This window comes from Cavia porcellus, unplaced genomic scaffold, assembly GCF_034190915.1.
Source record: "Cavia porcellus strain 051 isolate PalLab524CR breed Dunkin Hartley unplaced genomic scaffold, mCavPor4.1 scaffold_5, whole genome shotgun sequence".
Taxonomy (NCBI): domain Eukaryota; kingdom Metazoa; phylum Chordata; class Mammalia; order Rodentia; family Caviidae; genus Cavia; species Cavia porcellus.
Window position 1 is genome coordinate 78,522,559 of NW_026947488.1, and position 20,057 is coordinate 78,542,615.

The following is a 20,057-nucleotide window of genomic DNA, read 5'->3' on the forward strand; positions in this document are numbered from 1 at the left end:
TGGTTAGATCTTGGGAAAGAGATAAGGCCTCCCCTCCCTGGTAAGCAGAGGCAGTGTGACAGACTGCAGCCTTTCCAGGGGGAGAACCAGCAGTGTCTCCTGAGATCCACACCATGTTGGAACTTAGGATTCTGGGAAGCCAAGCAAGCACCTCCCCTCCCTGGTGAGCGGAGGCAGTGCAGCAGACTGCAGCCCTTCCAGGGGGAGAACCAGCAGCAGCTCCTGAGATCTGCACCATGTTGGAACTGAGGATACTGTGAAAACAAATGACCATCCTGCCTCCCTGCTAAGCAATAGTGAACCTACTGCTACATGGCCTAGAATCAGATATCCCACTTCCCCTAACATCCTTCTCCTCCCCCCCGCCACACCCATTCACAAATGGGAACCAGAAATCTGAGCATCTCCTGGGAGGTTGACCAAGCAAATAAGGGGGACTTTCTTCTACCATTTCTTTGAAGGCAAATATTTTTATTACTGTTTTGCTCTTTTCTGATTAATGGTACTGCTCTACTCTGTTTTGATAAGTTCTATAGTGTTCTATATTTCATCTCATTTTGATATACGTGATTGAAAGAACAACTATTATAAAGATAACAAAATATACTGTGATACCTATTACTGTTATCCCGGTAACCTGCTGTGAAGTTCTGTACCAGTTCCACTGTACCATCTTAGTTGGCTTTATTCTGACTTGTTCTGTTGTATACTTTCAAAATAAAAAAGAAAGAAAGAAAGAAAAAGAAAAAGATAAGGGCTACAGATAGCCAGGTCCAGAGCACTGATGGCAGCCAGGAGGAGGACCCAGAGAGCAACCAAGCCCCCAAGGCTTCTTCCTCACAGGCAAGCAATTAAGCAAATCACAGTAGGTGTGGTACTGGCTTGGAGACTTGTAATGGAACTAATTCTGAAATGTAAGTGGGGTTATGAGAACATTTTGACTTTGTGCTTTTGCAAGTGGCTGAGGTTTTGCTCTTGTTATTGTTTCTTTTTAATTTTTCATTTTTTCTTTGTTTTTCTCTTTTGCTTTTTTCCAGTTTTCCCCTCTTCTACTTTCTTGTCCTTTTACCTTCTCTCCCCTTTTTTCTTCCTTTTATCGTATGTATAAAATAGGTGTCTGTCTAAGTGCAAAAGAGAATAATAATTTGTTAGTGCTTAAATTTAAATAGTACCTCTCATGGTCATGTCAGAGTAACCCTCACTGAAACTGCATAAATGATTCAATGTTAATTATCTATCAAAAATTTAGTAGGCTCCACAATCTCACAACTTCCTTCCATCTCTAACTACATTTCCTTCCCTTTTCCTGTCTCCTCTGGCTCTCAAATCACCTCAAAACTAACTTTTTATGCATATTATAAAAATGAATGCAACAGGATCTAGTCTCTTATCTGTTCTCTACCTATCGATTTTTCTCTTCTCTCTTTTCTGATTTTTTCTTTCTTTTCCTTTTTCTCTCTCCCTCCACACCCAAGTCATAACTCTTAATAACAGTATAGGACAATCTGTAAGAGATATTGATGAAAGTGTGAGATTGGTAAACAAGTATTAATACACGACTGATTTACAATTGGCTCTGCTAATAGAATTATAACCAGTAGGAATTCTCTCCTTACAAAACAGTGAATGAGTCTCATCCCATTATGCTGAGTAAGTAGAAGAGGTATGTAAATACAAAAAAGCAAACAAAGCCAAGATCACATCACTGTACTGCAGACACTAAACAAAAATATTTCTAGCTGGGCATGGCAGCAAATACCTGTAATTGAAGGCTGAGGCAGGAAGATTGCCTTGAATTTGAGACCAAGCACATAAGTGAATTCAAGATCAGCCAGAATGACACAGTGACAACCGGTCTAAAAAAAAAATGCGTACAAGCTAGCAGCAAAGTCTTTCACTATAATTGATCCCCAGCCCTTGGCACACAAACATACACAAAAGTAGAAACATGAAAAAGCAAGGCATGAAAATGCTTCCCTAAACTGTCAATTCCCCCAAAGCAAATGCATGGGGGCATCAGTGTAGAAGAACAAAATTATATGAAATGATAAAAGGAAAAACAAATTCAGCAAGCTCAAAGAGCATATAACTAGATAATAGGATTAATGAATAAAATGGACAATAAGCTTAAAGAAGACACTAATAAATCTAACAGAGCTAATCAAAATGGTTCAAAACATGAATGACTGACTGACTAAAGAATTACAAATATTAAAAGGTGTCTATTAGAAATACAGAAGATTAAAAATTTTAGTGAAGAGTATGGGCAACAGAAGTGACCAGTGAGAAAGGACAGGCTCAGAATTAGAAGACTGATACCTGTAACCACTTGCTCCAAGACACCTGATTTGAAAAACAAAACAAAACATAAAAACAAGAAAGCAAGAGAAATGGATCTAATAGCTAATAGATGACACAAAGAAGAGTAACCTAAGAATCATTGTAATTATAGGAAAGTCAGAAGATGGAAAAAATGGCATGAAAATTGATATTCAGAAATGATAACAGAATACTCTCCAAGAATAGAGAAAGAATTTAACATACAAGTAGTAAGAAAGATATACAGAACCCTAAAAAGTTACAATCAGAAAAAAACTTCAGGACACATGGTAAATAAAACTTTAGAAGTATAGTGTGAAGATAGAATCTTTTAAAAGCTGTTATAAAAACAAACAAGCCAGCAAAAAAAAAAAAAAAAAAAAAAAAAAAAAGATCACTTCTAATAGCAAAACCATTAGAATTAAAGATTTCTCAACAAAAATCTTAATACATTCGCACCAGGCCTGGTGTTTCAGAAAAGCCTTGCAATGAAACATATAAATTATGACCCCACTGTGAACGTGTTAAAAGCCAGAAGAGACTGAAACATTTCAAGCCTTAAAAGTAAACAACTATCAACCCAGACTAAGATATCCTGCAAAACTATCTTTGAAAATGGCTGGGGAATTCCGAGCATTCCATGACAAAGAACATCTTAAGAATTCACGAGTGCCAAATCACTACTCCAAAAATACTTTCAAGGTTATCTTCGATGGAAATAATGAAGACAATAATTCCAAAGTCTAATGAATGGAAAAAAGACATCAAGAAAGGTAAGGGGTTAAATGAGAAAAATAAATAAGCAACAGAAAAAAAAGAAAGAAGAAGAAATCTATGGGAATAAGTTTATACCTTTCAGTAATAACTCAAGGTAAATGGTATCAACTTCTCAATAAAAAGACACAGACTGACAAACTGCATTCCAAAACAAAATCTAATGATACACTTTTAATCCATGAAGATATTCAAAGACTAAAAATTAACAGATGGAAAACAATACTCCATATAATAGAAGACTGAAGATGAGTTAGGAGATTAGGGCATGGCAAAGCTGACTGGTTTGACCACTTAATTACAAGATCCCCAGACACATGTATGGAACAGCTCCCCAAGCCTTTCATGTAGACTTTGTGTGAGAACTTGAGTATGTTTTCAACACAATGGCCAAGATCTGACATCAGCCTGAGGTGTGGGATCCCAGCACCACCTCTCAGCATCTATATATAGAAGTTGTATGGGTTTCCTCAGGATCTGAGCAGCATAAAATGAAAGACAAGCCATGAAGAGCTTTCTATCATTGGTTTTCCTCATGATAGCCACCCTGCTCTCTCCAGGGTGCTCCTTTATCTGTTTTTTCCCCTTTTACTTGGCCCAAGCTCACTCTCAGAGCCAGTTTCTTCCCCATTCTTCATTTCTACTTTCTTAGACAAACTTCGTGACTCTGTTTGATATTTTGTTCAATTCTTCTTTCAAGAGGAGAAAAACCTAGAGTCTAACTCCAGAAGGAGAGGCAAGCAACCCAGAACCCCAGTACCTGAGTTGGTGAACCACTTTTAAAAGCAGGTTACCTTATAACACAAGCAAGCACAAGTAGCTCTTTTATTTTCAGACAAAAAGGGAACTTTAAGTCAAAACTGATCAGAACAGATAAACATGATCACTACATATTGGTTAGGAGAACAATTCAACAGGAATAGATAATAATTGTAAATGTATAAGCACAGAATGTTAGTACAATTGATTTCATAAAACAAACATTAATGAACATAAATGATCACATAAATATCAGTACAGTCATAGTGGGAGACCTCAGTTCCCCACCATGGTGAGTAGACAGGCCAACTAGACAAAAATTAACTAAGAAGTGTAAAATTTGACATGTACTTTCAAACAAATGGACTTAATATATATCTACAAAGTATATTACCTTACAACAATGGAATACACATTCTTCTCAGCAGCACATGGAACGTTCTCCAGAATAGACCAAACTAGCTTATAATACAAAAAATAGAAATTTTCCTATATTATTATCAGCTCATAGTGCAGTGACACTAGGAATGAATACTAAAAGAAGCCTCAGAAATTTTGTAAACTACAAAAATTACTCTTGAATGATCAATGGGTAACAAAGATATCACAGAAGAAATTTAAAAGTGTGTAGAATCAAATGACAAATCCAGTACAACTTTTCAGAACTTGTAGGACACAATGAAACCAATCCTAAAAAGGAAAGTTTATTTCTGTGAATGCTCACATTAGAAAACCAGAGCAAGCCTAAATAAGTAACCTAATGATGGACTTCAAGGTTCTAGAAGTTAGTACAAGGAAAGAAATTATAAAAATTAGAGCAAAAATTAATGAAAAAATAGTAATGAATTAAAGTGCTGGTTCTTCAAAAGAATAAACAAAATACACAAACACCAATCCAAACTTACCAAATGTAAATAAACAATCCATAGTAATGCAATTGGAAAGGAAAACGGTGAAATCATAAATAACATTACCTAAATTCATATTCACTACTTTGAAAACCTGTACTATAAAAATGAATAGGTCCTTGAAATTATAAATAAAGAAACAATCCAATAATAGGCAATGAAAATAAGGCATTAACAACAAAAACAACAACAACAAGAAAACTTAGCAACTAAGACAATCCCAGGATTTAGTAGATTCACTGCTAAATTCTGCAAGAACTTCAGGGAAGAGTTAATGCCCATATCCCTCAAATTCTTCAATAAAATTGAATGGGAACGAGACTACCAAACTTATTCCTAGAAGCTAGCATTACCTTGAGTCCAAAACCAGACAATCAATTAAAAAAGATCAATCTCTTTAATGAATACAGATGTAAAAGTTATCAGCAAGGTACTAGCAAACAGAATACAACAAACTATAAAAAACATGTCTATGATGACCAAGTAGGCTTCATCTCATGGATGTAAGGGTGGTTTGACTCAAATTAATGAATGCAATACATCATATAAATATAAACAAGGAAAGAAATAAAATGATCATCACAAAAGATGCACAAAAAGCCTTTAACAAAATCTGATACCCATTCAGAATTTTTTAAAAAATAAAAGAAAAATGAAGGACCTTTTCTCAATCTGATAAAAGTCATTTATGTCAAATATTTTTGCAATCTGATAAAAGTCATTATGGCAAACATCAGAGTAAATGGGGAAAAGCTAAAAGTTTTCCTTCTAAAGTCAGGAACAACAGCACAAAGAAAATCAGGAATAAGACAAGGACGTCCACTATCACCACTTCTGTTCAATATAGTACTCAAAATATTAGCCAAAGCAATCAATCAAGAAAAAGAAATAAAACAGAAATTTATAGGGAAGGAAGAAGTCAAATTGTCCATATTTGTTGATGATATGATCCTTTACACACAAAAATTCCACCCCTCCTAGAACTAATAAACAAATTCAGCAAGCTAGCAGGATACAAAATCTATACTTAGCAATCAACTGTTCCTACACACGAATGACGGTGAAATTTCAGAGGCTGAGTGCTCAAACTATACTTATTTATGGCAGAGTATATACTTTGTGATAAATATGCTTATTTTTCACAAACTGCCAACACTGCAATTATACCTGACTACTGAGGTTTTACTTTAGAAAACCAACTGCTATCTGATGCTTGGTTGCTGGGGCAACTCGGCTTTAGAGCTGACAGAGAGGGCTCTGTGTGCACAGGTGCTATAGGTTCACTACTCCTAGTATACCCCAATAATGAACCCAAAGAGGAAGAAATTAGAAAAATAGTACCATTCACAGTAGCCTCAAGAAAAATGAAATAGAAATTAATGCAGCCAGGAAGTGAAAAATCTTTATAATGGAAATTACAGTACTCTGAAAAAGGAAATTTTAAGTCATCAGAAAATGAAAGAATGTCCTCTATTCTTGACTAGGCAAAACTAACATGGTCAGTGACCATACTTCTAAAACTGATATATACATTTAATCCAACTCTAATCAAAATACCAATAGCGTTTCTCATGGAACAAGAAAAAAATAAAAATTAAATTAAATAACAAATTCACATAGAACCAGAAGAGACTCAGAATGACAAAAGCAATACTAGGCAAAAAAGGAATTTTACAATCCTATACTTCAAGTTACATTACAAAGCCACAGTGTTCCATCTGCTTCAGCTCCCAGAGTGTTGGGAATCCGGGGTACATCACCACACCTCAGTCATATGTACTTCTTATTCAGATTCTAGGTCTTTCAACTCTGGGACAGCTAACTTTATACTCTGACTGCTATTTTTCTCTTTTGCTCTCTGCTACTTATATTTTTTAATTTCATTATTAGTTACTAGTCTACTCACTGTCCTTTTCTTAAGCTCTCTGCTGCTTTTTTTAGTATGAGTAGAAATCTCACTTCAGGGGCATGCCCCAGCCAGTTTAGAAGAATAAGACAAGGAGAAATATTTCTGAAGCATCAATGTAATGCGTCAGAGCCCTGAATTTGCTATACTTAAAGATATTTCTTTGAAAAGAGGAAGAGCCTCTAAAGCTGTGTGGATTGAAAACTGATGGTCAACTTAACACCAGCTGAACTGAATCAGCATGGTGGTGAGGGTAGATGGCCACCTGAGGACGTTGCCAGTATAAAAGGAGAACTGAGTAAGTCTTTTGGTGCTATTGGTTCTCCTGTTCTTTGTTCTCCTGGAGGAGCTTGCTGAGCTTCTTTCCTGATTTGAACTTAGCTGTTCTCATCATCAGAGGAGCTAGAACCTTCTTGTTGCTGAGAATGTCTGTGGTTCACTTTGGAAGGGTTCTGCTCCTTACTTTGAGTATCGCTTCCCAGTTCTGGAGGGGAAGATGGTGTGCTGCTCCATCTCTAGGAGAAGCTTGTCATACTGGCTTCCTGATAGGAACTGGGTGGTTCTCATTGTTAGAGGAGCTCGAGACCTCACTGTCACTGAGGAGACTGTGGTATTCTATGAGGGACCTCCAGTTCTTACTCTGAATGTTGCTTCCTGGCTTCAGTGCAGAACTCTGAGCCTGCCGAACAGGTCCTTCATCCTGCTGGCATAGACTTTCTGGCCTCCACTGCTGACCTTGAGACCTTCCCAGTGCAGATCTGTGAAACAGACTTGCATGAGACATTGTCCTGGGCTCTAGGCTTCCAGTTGGACTCATGGAGGCATTATCATGGGCTTTAGGTCTTTACCTGAACTCATGCAGGTTATTACCATGGGATCCAGGGTCTTGGCTGGGTTCTCCAGGTCTTTAGTGTGTGGACAGATTTCCTGCAGTTTCTTTATATTTGACTCCATGGGTGACCATTATAAATAATACTATAAATTATTGTTCTATATTATCTTCTTCTTGCAAACTCTAAATACAACAAAAAGTTTTAATAGATTTACTTAAAAGGACTTATGGAATACTTAGAAATAGTATCACCTTGCAAATAGCCCAAAATCTGGTAAGAGAGAACAGAATATAAAAGAATATCTTCAGTATATATTGCTCTTATAAAGCACAAGACTTCATTGAAAGGGAACCTTTGACCAGGGTCTCAGAGTAAACATTTTCCAGGAAGATGATAAGAAGTAATGAGAAAAGGAGACAGAGAGCCAGGAAGAAGACCATTAGTTAGGGAAATTCAAGTAACTCCATAGGCCTGGAGCACAGGATTTGAGACCATTGTTAATTACTGAATAAGAAGGCAAGGGCAAAATAGTAGAATGCCTGAAATACCTTGCCAGATAATTGTGACTTTATCTCATCGATGATGAGGAGCAGGGTGTCAATAAGCATTACTAATCAGGTCTCTGCATAAAATATTAATTGGCTTAATGTTTGAAGAGAACAAAACTTGACTCGGAAAGATGAATTACTATTTTACCACAACAATACAGTATGTAAGATCAAGAGTCCTACAATTGAGAATAGAGCAGTGTGCACAGATAGGGAAAATTTAGAAGATGAGAAAATGATCTAAATTTAATTTATTTTCCTTAGGAATTTTAAAAAGACATTTTCTGACAAATTGCACTGATAGAATAGAGCCGTAATATGATAAAGTGGGATAACCTAGGATTTTGAAATCAGAGAAGCCCGAACTTGAGACCCAAACCTACCTCCTGTACTCTAGGTGGCCCATAGCCAGACACTGAAGCTGTCTCAACTTCAGTGATTTGAAGGCAATTCCTGCTTTGCAAGATTGGGGAGCTGCTTAAATAAAGTATAAAGAATGCTTGCACACTTGAGTAACCATTATCATCAACTCCCTTTCTGCCTCTATTCCAGCTCTAACATCTATGACAGTGAATCCTTTCATGTAGAAAAAGACTACTTCTATTTTTTAATTCACAAATCTAGAGCCTAAAATACATTTTTAAATATAAGCAATTTCTTTCCTGGTAGAATTAGACCCATCACACCAGTTTGTACTACAATATCCAAGTGACAGTTATGTTAAATATAACAAAACTGTAATATGCCTAGAGTTAGCATATTCCAATCAACATACTTGTTGTACAAGATGTCAGATTCAGCATAGTAATCCAGTGTCACTTCTACTGCCAATTGAATTTCTGATAACTGAAAATTCCCAAAGTTGAAACAGTTATTTCAAGCCAAATGTTGTTTGGAAATTTGCTCTTAATCTTCTAAGAAGCTTTCAGAAACAATTTTAAATCAAATTTGTCTCTCTGTGTAAGATATGTGATTATCAACTATTTCAATAGAAAAGGGATATCAAAAACAGAGCTTTAGTATTGATGACTACTGTTAATGATTAAAATCATTTTGGTAAAAAAAAGGTTCTGTGCTAGACCAAACTGCCAAGAAGTTTTAAAGTACAATGCTGATGGGATTTTGTTTTCATGTACATCTAAATTTTCTACTGTGAAATATCAATTAGGGGTATCCCTTGGAAGTGAAATGTAATTCTACAGCCAAATTAATAAAATCAGACTGAAAAACAAAGAAAAGTCTACCAGACTCATCTGATAACATTTTATACATAGATACAGTAAATAAAGTAGCAAAAATTAGTTAGAAATTGCCAAACTAGAATACACATTTTGTAAGGCTGGATTCTATGAACTTTTTGAAACAGGACTCTAATATTTTTTAGTTAAACATTCTGTGAAACTTTGATTCTTTAAATTATATTTTTGATCAAGAAATCCTATAGTGTTGGAGCCTACAGGGTTTTAGGAGGGCCCCATGATTCTTTAAGGGTTGAAATAACTTACTTAACCTTACACAGCTGAAATAAATGTGTATGAGTCAAAAGGAATTGAAGTGTTTCATGAAACCTCCGTATACGGTTCCCATTTTGAAATCTCTGGTGGTTTTGTGATCCGGAATACAGTCTTTCAAAGCCTAAATGTTTTTGGCTCTAAAGTGGAAATGGTATTTATTTCTGGGTATATTCACCAGAATTCTAACACATAGTTCCAATAGATTATCAGGTGGGTGAGCAGGGACACAGGAAAAAGGATAGTATCTTGTGTGGAAGAGAACACAATTGTAGCTACTCTTTGACTTTAAAGGGAAAAGAAAGGGAGAGATTACTGGAAATGGAAAGAGAACTGTGGACCAGACATCAAGTAGGAGGCCCTTTTCAAGGGCTGATGTTACCATCCCTCCCTTCTCCCCTTGAGTCTGCTGTGATCTCCTGGGTGCCATCCTGATAGTCCTGGCAGATTGGCTGGGACTAAGTTATTTTTCTGCCTTGTTTCCCAGGTAATTGGATCTTAAGGCCTGATCAGGCCAGGTTATACTCCAGAGCCTTCCCAGACTTCTTACCTAACTACTCTTTGAGCCACATTGACTTGCAATGGGATGCACAAACATGTTACTGCATCTTGAAAGCCTTCATGTATATTTACTAAGCACCTGTTACATAGAGTAGGCATTTGGTGGTCTCTGAAGATACAGAGAAACCATGGTCCTTACCCTCAAGAAGTAGCTCATAACTAGGCCTGATTCGAAACACTAGCATTTCTTTACCTTAATTATTGCCTTCCAGTTGATCTCACTGCTGCAGGACTAGTTCTTTAAGCCCACTAAGCAGCTGGAAAGACCTCTGAAATCCTAAGTAAGACTATATCAACCCCTGTTCAAAATTCAGTGGATTCTATCTCATTCAGAATATAAACTGAATGCAATGACTCCTGCTTCTGGTTCCAAACTACTAGGAAACTGAGTCAGGAAAATCATTTAAACCCTGGAGTCTGAGGCTAAGCTGGGAAACATAGAAAGATCCCATTTCAAACAAAAACGATTACATTTCAGGGTATAGATGAAAACTTAAATGGTCTATGGTGTCTAATATCAGCTGCTCATTAAAATCACCATAGCTCTTCATAGATATTAATGATCCTCTCCTCCTGTGATGGACTTCAACTCTACTTACTGTTCCCATCTGAGTGTGAACTCTAGCTACTGAACTATGTCCAGAGAGTAAAGTGTAGAAAAAGGAGAAAAGAAATTGTGCAGTGGAGACTTGGTAAAGTGTATCTTGATCAAGAGATCAAGGTTAACATTCTCAGTCATAAGTCACATTGACAGCATGTGCATTTGACATGGCATGATGAGAAGAGTCCTTCAGCACTTCCTCAACTCATAACTCTTGTCTAAACATGGTGGAAACATCAAACTCAATTGAGAGACACTTTGTGAACCCTCTGACTGCTATTCCTCATGCTCATGAAAAATAAAGCTTAAGAAACTGTCATAGACCAGAAGAGACACAGGAGACATGATGAGTGAGTGTAATATGGTACTCATGATGTGACCCCACAATACAACAGTACACCCATAGAAAAAGTGTGAAATCTTAAAGCAATTAAATATGTTAAATAGAGAAAATAGTCTGAGTATGTAGAAAATCTATTCTAACTTTGTAATTTTTCTATAAATCTTAAACTTCTGAAATTAAAACTTTATTAAACTGCAGGAAACAATTGGTAGGAAAAAAACAAAACAAAATAATAACACTATCTCCTTTCTCCTTCCTTACTTCATGGCCAAATTTCTTTACTGTAAGTAAACTTAATGCTAGTCCGTGCAAATATGAACAAGAAGAAAGGCAGTTGTTTGTTCAGTTTTTATTGCTTTGATTTTGTAATTTGAACAACTACTTCTAAGATAACAATATGTAATACATCAACTAGTAATGATTTCTTAATGTTATTTTTTTGAAATGCTGTATCATTTCCACTCTTTTTTCTGTTTTGACCTTTTAATAAAAAATGTTGCTTTGTGGGGGTAGATGCTAAGTACTCAGTTGCAGCATATTTAATTTAAATTTATACCTTAGTAAAATTACAAGTTATCCATCTGAATTATGAAGGTCTCCTGAGACTATTTAGAACTGTGATGGTTGAAGCCATGAATGCTAGATTTCTAACGTGTTGCTGAACAATCTCATATACCTTTCAACGAGTCAGGAAAGTCTCTCTAATCTTCATCAGTAAAGAAGTGAAAAATTACTTAATCTATTGTAGTTACAGTTCAAGAAACAGAATATGATTTGTGATAGTCCCAGAAGATCCTAGTTTTCCTGATGATTTCATTTCCCTTTCAGAATGAAGGGCATCGTTCTTGGAGACCGGTGAACACATAGGCACATAAACACGCACACCCACAACATAATATCCAACTCAGAATGTATTTGAATGAACTTCAAATCAGCAGTCTAAGTCCAAAAACTTGAGAGAAAATCAGATCCGGAAGAGGCCTCCTTTAGTGTGTTTATAATCAGAGTAAGTTTTCCCCCAGAAAAGCCAGAGCTTGTGTACACATCAAGATGATTCATAATTCAGGTTTCAAATGTTGTAAGGAGACGTAGGCTCTGTCAAGCTTTGAACTCTGAAAAGATTATCACATGAAGCATCCTCTATGTTTTCTAAACTTCCTACTTCCTAATCTAGAGACAGGGAAGATTTATCAGAAACACTTTGCTCAAAACAATGATGTTACAGTACCTGTGGTCCTAGTGTTTAGAATCTCCTAGATCTTTGATGTGAACTTGTGACACTGCAGTGAGTTCAGGACTATGAGATTAAGTCAGAAGCCAGAGTTTTCATTTTTGTTCTAGCAAGTTATTTCAAGAGTAAATATTAATTATCATGAGAACAAACAGAGACGCTGTTAGTCATCACCACTGCTCTAAAAACAATGAAAAGAACACATTCTTCCAAAATGATTACAAGTACTTCATTCCATGTGAAGTTCAAAAGCTGAGAATAAAGGGAAATGTTTTAGAAAACTGCCATTTACATTTTTCTTAGGTAATGATTTTAATCATGGAACAATTTTTGTTAGTATTACCAATCACCCATCACATTGTCTGTGGCCCAGGTTTTCACAGGGAAATAGATACTAGTAGTTTCCATAAAAATAAAGACCCCAATATGTTTGTTTTTAATAGATAAATTCTTTTTATTATCCTAAAGCTTTGCAATTATGGTGGAGAAATGGGCTGCTGTCAATATAATCCACAGTGGGAAGAGTGGCATGGAGATGTTGGAGGATGACAGTTGCTGTCTCTGTTTTTGACTAATAAACTGTCATTTTCCAGTGGAGAGCCATTTGGTTTTATTGTAGGAAAATGTATCATATTGTGTATTAATATTACAACTATTGAAGTTATTTTACTTCTACTTTCACAAAGCTTGTGCCCTACATCACATAGTCCATGGAGGACTACTAGAATCATAGAATTAGAATACTAAGTTTTTATGTTTCCAACTCCTTTTTTAGCTTCCAGCCAAAAGATCACCTGGTCTATATTTCTGCGGATGAAAAACTGACCACTTCATACAGCAGAGCACTGTATCCAGATACCTAGCTCTTTCAAAGTCTCATCCCTGTGTGGAGCCAAACTTTCCTGTCTTCTCTTTATTTGCTTTGGCCCTTCATAAGCATAATATGGTCATCATCATGCCCGTTATCCTCATCAACACTGTATTTATTTAGTACTTATTCTGTAGAAGCATTTTATTTAATACTGCTCCAAACATTGGAAGACAGTCATTGTTATCTTCATTTAACAGATGGGAAACCCAGTCTGTGAGAGGTTAACTAATTTGAAAAATGTCATGTATCAAAGGTGAGGGCCTGGACACAAGGCTGTCTGGCATGAATTGAGCTGAGTTGGTACCTCCGGTTTCCCAAAAATTTTGATTTTGTAACCAGTAAATTCATCTTATTGTCATTTTATTACACATATTTAATGAGACAGTTCGATGAACCTTTGTACTGATTATGTGACTTTACCTTTCCACATCATCTTGAATGTGACTCAGCCTTCATTTCATAAGTCACTTATGAAATGATATTTATAAACTATTTATTACTGTAAGGATAGGTTCAATGTATTTTAGCTATACACAGATGACCCAAATTTAAAAGTTTCACAAAGAATTGTTCCTTCTCCTCTCATATGATGCATTTTAAAACCACCTTTTCCCATGCTCAATACCATATCCAATTGTGATGAATACTTGGTCTGGATTACCTGGGTTAATTATCAGTCCCCAATCTATGCTGATTGAATAATTATAAAGTAATACTTTACATGGTCCCCTTCTCCTATAAAAAGGGTTGTTTTATTCTTTTTAATATGTCTGTAGATATAGAATTTTACATTGATATATTTGATGATATAAAATACTTTTAGTATAGTTTTGGAAAGTTACCTCCCTGGTATTTGAAAACTTTTCCCTAGCTGGGTGTGTTGGTGCATACCTGTAATTATAGCACTCCAGAGGCTAACGCAGGAGGATTTCCACAAGTTTGAGGCCATCCTAGGCTTCACAATGAGTTTAAGACCAAACTGAATTACCTAGAGAGACTCTGTCTCCCCCCTCAAAAAAAGAATGACTGTTTCATTCATTTGTTTTTCATTGCTTATAGTCATTCTGTCTGTATCTGCATCAGTTTAAATGAGTAGATGTTTATATTTTATTTTTTTTCTGGCTTTTTGAGACAGGATCTCACTATAGTTCAGGTTGGCCTTGAGCTCACTTTGTAGCCCAGGCTGGTCTCCAACTTGCAAATGATCCTCCTGTCTTAGCTTCCCAAATTCTGGATTATAGGAGTGCACTACCACATCCAGCAGCATTTAGATTTTATTTCCAATATTTTTTACAGATATTATATATATAAAAAGATATACTCTTAAGAATAATTTACTGATTTCTATATAGTTCTACCTTGAGGTAATATTAAATATTAAGTTGCATTGAAGAAGAAAAAATAAAAATGAAATGTATTGAAGCAACTCTTAAATCCATAAAATATGTTTGATGTGTAAATAAATAAATGAAATCATTTTAAACAAATATGTTTTAATTATTTTCTCATATATTGGGCAGAAGAGGCAGCCTCTAGCCTCATCAGTTCAGTGCATGAAATTCATTCATTTCCAGTTATTTAGTCAGTTGTTCACTAGAAAGATAGTCTTGAGTCTTCAAGCTTTAGACTTCAAACTTGGGCCAAGCCTTTGGTTTGGTGCAGTACTTGTGATGATGAGAGAAACTATCACGCTTTCTGCCTTTCTTCACCTTACCAGTAGAAACAGCACACACATATAAAATTTCACAGTGAAAATGGTCACAAAGGAGAGTTTTATGTCCCTAGGAGAACATTTAATAATGAGATTTGAACAAGTAAAGGCAGGATTCCCAGGGGAAGTGACAATTAAGATGTGATCTAAGGAGGAGTACAAGGAAGTCCAAGAGAGCCAGGTATCTCAGAATCCAGAAGAGGGAGAAGTTGGGAAGGGGAGAGAGACCAATAGCAGAATGATGCTAAGGGAACAAGAAAGGAGGAAGTGGAAATACTGAATGGATTCAATAACATGGTGACCTGAACAAGAGATAGCCTGGTAGAGTCTTGAAACAGAATCTAGATCAGATAGGAGTGAGGGAAGGAAAAGAATAGGAGATGGGCTGCATATCTAATTTCTTTCAAGTGTGACCCTAAAAGAGAAGAAAGGTAGATACAGTAAGCTGGAGAAACTTATGATGCTGGGAGTGGTTGTTTTATTCTTCTCAGTGAAAGAGACTTGAACTTATTTAAAAGCCTAGGAAAACACTAAAATCTAATGCCTGAATATATAATAGAGAAAGGATAATTAATAAAACACCTTAGAAGTTTTGAAAAGGTGGTCTCCCTCCTAAACGGAGGGGGGGGGAAGAAGTTGGAGCAGCAGAAGACAGAGTCCTGTGTTTAAAATAATGGATATGAGAACTTAATATCTAGGGTTTATATTTTCTCTATAAGGGTTGAGATAAAGTCGCCAGCTAACTGAGTGGATGATTGAGACTGGTGATGAGAATCAAAGGTTTGAAGACAGTGGAGCAAATTTAAAATAATCATTTCTATGAGATCAACTCTATTAGACATCACACACAATTAAATTTAATGAATGATCTCCAATCCCACCCACATTGTTAACAGGATTCTGCTATTTTGAAGACTGAAGAGTATGCCATTGTGTAGTTGAACCACATTTTGTTCATCCATTTGTCTCTTGTTGGGCATTTAAATTGATTCCAAATCTTAGTTATTATGAATAATGATGCAAACAGTATGGGGGTGCAGATATCTCTTTGATACTAACATATTTTTGGGTGTATTTTGTTAGTGGTATTGCTGGATCATATGATAGATTTATTTTAATTTTTTGAGGAAGATTGATATTGAATTTTAATGACTACTAATTTACATTCCACTAACAGTATAAAAAGACTCCCCATACGTCCACATCTTTGTAATCACCGGTTATCTTTAAACTTTTGGTAATAGCCATTCTTTCTGGGGTGAGGTGACATCTCATTGTGGTTTTGACTTACTTTCCCTGATGATCAGTGATGGTGAAATTGTGTCATATACAGTAAGCCCTGGACTTATGAAGATTTGAATTGTGAACTTTCACAGATAGGAATGGAGCTCACATTACAAACATTAGTAGATGTGAACAAATCACTGAAGTAGCACATGTGTCTCCCTTACCATTTTAAGGTAACTTGAAAAGTAAAAATAATTTATTTACAGTTTTACTGAACTGTACCACTATTTTAAGGTAACTGTAAAACTAAAAAATAGCTTATTTATAGTATTTTGTATTTGTGTTTGGTTTTATTTGCTTTATTTTGGTGTTTGTGGGTGTGGACATGAATGTGTGTGTGTGTGTGTGTGTGTGTGTGTGTGTGTGTGTGTGTGTGAAAAGTGTGTAAGACTCACTGGGTTAGACTTACAAACAAATCTGAGTTACAAATGTTCTCCTGTGATGGAGCTCATTTGTAAATTGCGGACTTACTGTACTTGCTGGACATTTGTATAACATTTTTGAGAAATGTTTAGGACTAGTGCCCATTTTTCATTGCATTATTTGTGCATTATTAATGAGTTCTGAGAGTTATCTATTTAGAATCAATTTTGCCTGTTTAATTTTTCTATCTGGCAACTATGCCCTATAGACATTTGATTTGATAATTCATGGTATATTAATCTATGCCTTTCAAGATTTAATTTCAGCCCCAAGATCTTATTTGTACTCTATATATCAACAACCATTCATTGATTGAATGGTTCTGGGTGACGATTTTTGGCATCTTTCTGTGTGTTGGTTTCACTACTACCCAAACAGGCATCCTGACCAGGCACTTCTCAAGGATTTCCCTTCACTGGTGGCTTCCTCCTTCATCCTCACTGTTGTGTCTTCACCTAAAACAGTCATCACATCTTACCTGTGTTACAGGTGAGTGGGCCAAAAATAGTCCTGGTTCTTGTGCACAAGGAAAAAGTCATCCAGCATATACCTTGTAGCTAAGCAGTAAACAGTCACACCTGTTGATGGTGTTGGGATAGTAACAGTAGAAATGGGAAGTAGGCAAAGAAAAAAAGGACAACTCAGGCTTTCAGGCTTTAAAAGGTCAGAGCTCTCTGATCCCAGCACTTCTCATTCTGTCTCGCATGGTGTGGATGATCTGTTGCGTCAGGTGTCATGACCTCCTAAGTTTAAACATAGGTAATCATTAGGATGGTGTTGTGTTTATAGTTGAATTAAGGAAGGGAGTGGCTCCCTCTGTGCTATTAAAGTAAATTTCACAACAAAATTGTCTCTTTCTTCTATTGTAGTACTTTATCTACACATATACAAGATTGACCTTAACAGTAATAAAATTTTTTTTCCATCGTATTTACTTGAATTATTTCAAAGTTCTCATAATTTTTCTAGTGAACCAGCATGCCTCTTGTCTTATAGGTGGCTGCTCCCTCAACTTGGAATGCCTTCTGCCTCCAACTTCTGTTCAGTCCTCCTGGTGAATCCATGTTCATCTACCAAGATACAGCTCAAGTGTGTGCTGGTCCTAGAACCTTTATTGCTCTAAAGGTACCTTGGGTAGGCCAAATGGAGTAGTCCTTATCACGGTACTCCAGATGCCATTTTTTTCATGCAGCTCACCGACCCCAAACAGAGCAGGACTGTGGAGCCTGCAACTTTGTAATCGAGTGATCCTTAGCATTGCATTCCTGCTCCTAATCAACATGCATCAAGCATTTTAATAAATGAATATTTAAATGCACAGAAAAAATGACATTGTATGAAGAAACATTTCCTTACCTTAGAAGAAAGATCATAGCTATATCACAAGCATTTTAATCCCTCAGTTCACTCTTCAAGAATTATCCTAAAATATCAACCAAGAATAATACACCAAGAAGTTTCATTCATGTGGCTTATGTGCAGGCTGTCAGTATATGAAAACTGTGATTTTTCTAGTTAAGAAGAAGATAAAGGACTACTTGATAAATGAAGTGAAAATACTTATTTAAAAAATCACTTGAGAGCCATTTTTATGATACAAACCAAACTAAATTTCAAATACTGTTAACAAGTAATGAAAAAAAAAACAGAAAAAGGAAAGAAAAAAGAAAGAAAGAAAAAAAGAAAGAAAGAAAGAAAGAAAGAAAGAAAGAGAAAGAGGACATACAACTATGGAGAAATTGTGTTAAATTGGTTAGAAGTTAGCCAGAGTATCACACCCAAAGCAGAAAATATGAAGAAAGGAAAGTTTTGACAATATAAAAATATAGTGTCTGTAATTTGCCAAAATTTACAAGTAACTAAATAGCAAATAAAAGAAAATATTTAAAACCTATTTAATAGGAAAGTTTTAATTTATATACTTCATACAGAAAGATAGTTGATTTTATTAATAGAATAAAACACTAATAAAAACACAAGGAGTCTCTTAATTAAAATATGACTATAAATAAAATACTCCTCAGAAACTTTATATGTATATGTGTCCTTTTTTTATAGTCTTCTCACTGAATTTTTTACAAGGTATTTGATTTTAATATATCTACAGTGTTAAAGTAGGTACTTGCATCTTTGCTTCTGATTTTGATTTCTGTGTCCTAAGGATCTTAAACTGCAGCAAAATGACTAATGGGTACCTTTTGCAAAACATATAAAATGAAAAGATGTACAATCATTTCCTCCTCTAGGTACCTGTGCACACTGATGACAGGAGATGAAGAGAAACGCAGTAACACGTTTTGCTTCAGTTAACACCTGGTTATTTTTCAATGTGCAGATATTTAGGGAAGATTAATAATATAGCTGTAAGAACTTTAATGAATATCCTTTCTTGAATATTTTGAGAATTTCTGTTCTCCTTGGGGAAAGGACTATTTATGGAGATGAATTCAATACTTAAAACAATTAGCGATATAATAATATTAAAAAGGGGGGTAGGAGTAAAGTAGATAGGTAAAGTAATGAGTATACAGTCAGGGTAGAAGAATTGAACCAAAAGACAGGATCATCCCGAAACTCAGCGGAACAGGATTTCCCACTGTTAAATAATGCTCCAAGATAACCCCAGGACATTGCAGATGGTTCAGAGTTTGGATTAAGTTTGTCTTTGCACAGCATGCACTTCTCTTAACAGAGGCTTTAATATATGCAGACAATTTGAAGCCTCAACATTAAGATGCTTAGATGCTTTTCACTTATTTCTGAAATCACAAAATTCAGAATAGGATTATAAAAATGAGAGAGAAACAGAAACAAAAATTATTTAGAAAATAAACTTTAACACTGAAATCATGGTTTATTTAATTAAACTCACTATTTTAATCGGTTTCAAATCTAGCATGTCAGAATTCAGTTAGGTACACTATACAATGTGTATAACTCCCTAAGAATATCAAGCCTCTCTGCTTATAACATGATATGCACATTACTAGTTTCAAAATAACAGGCAAAGATTGCTGCAAAAGAAGTGTAGATGAGAGGAGAGGAATAATGTAAGTTCTTGGTATGGAATTTACACAGTGACTAATCTGAAAATGTGAAATTACATTCATTTGTTTATAGATACCCTAACTCTTATCTCTTAAGAATTGCAATGTTACTCTTCTTGGACTTGAATTTGTGTATGTTGAACTTCCAGTAATCCTCAGGTTTATCCTATTTCCCAAAGTACTCACTGTAAAATAATATATGACTTTGTGACTAACTCAGGTGTGTGATTTTGGACATATTTTTCCAGTTAGATCACAGCAATAAGTCGGAAGTTAACAAAACATGCCTGTGAATGGTGAACACTATTGTGAGGTAAGGGGTTCTAGTACACTGAATGTGTCTCTCCTTGTATCCAGTGTCTGCATTCTATCTCTCATATCCATCTTCTGCATTTAGTTTTTCCCTGGGAGCTTAGACCACTCA

At 35.6% G+C, this 20,057-nt stretch overlaps 1 protein-coding gene across 1 annotated transcript in view; it reads left to right on the forward strand.

Moving 5' to 3' along the window:
• The window catches only part of P2ry1 (purinergic receptor P2Y1), a 102,071-nt gene extending 83,453 nt beyond the window's left edge, over positions 1-18,618 (forward strand). Inside the window, exon 3 of the transcript XR_010047138.1 lies at positions 17,583-18,618. The gene's annotated coding sequence lies outside the window, so the exon portion shown is untranslated. The remainder of the gene's footprint in view (positions 1-17,582) is intronic.
• Positions 18,619-20,057: the final 1,439 nt, after the last annotated feature.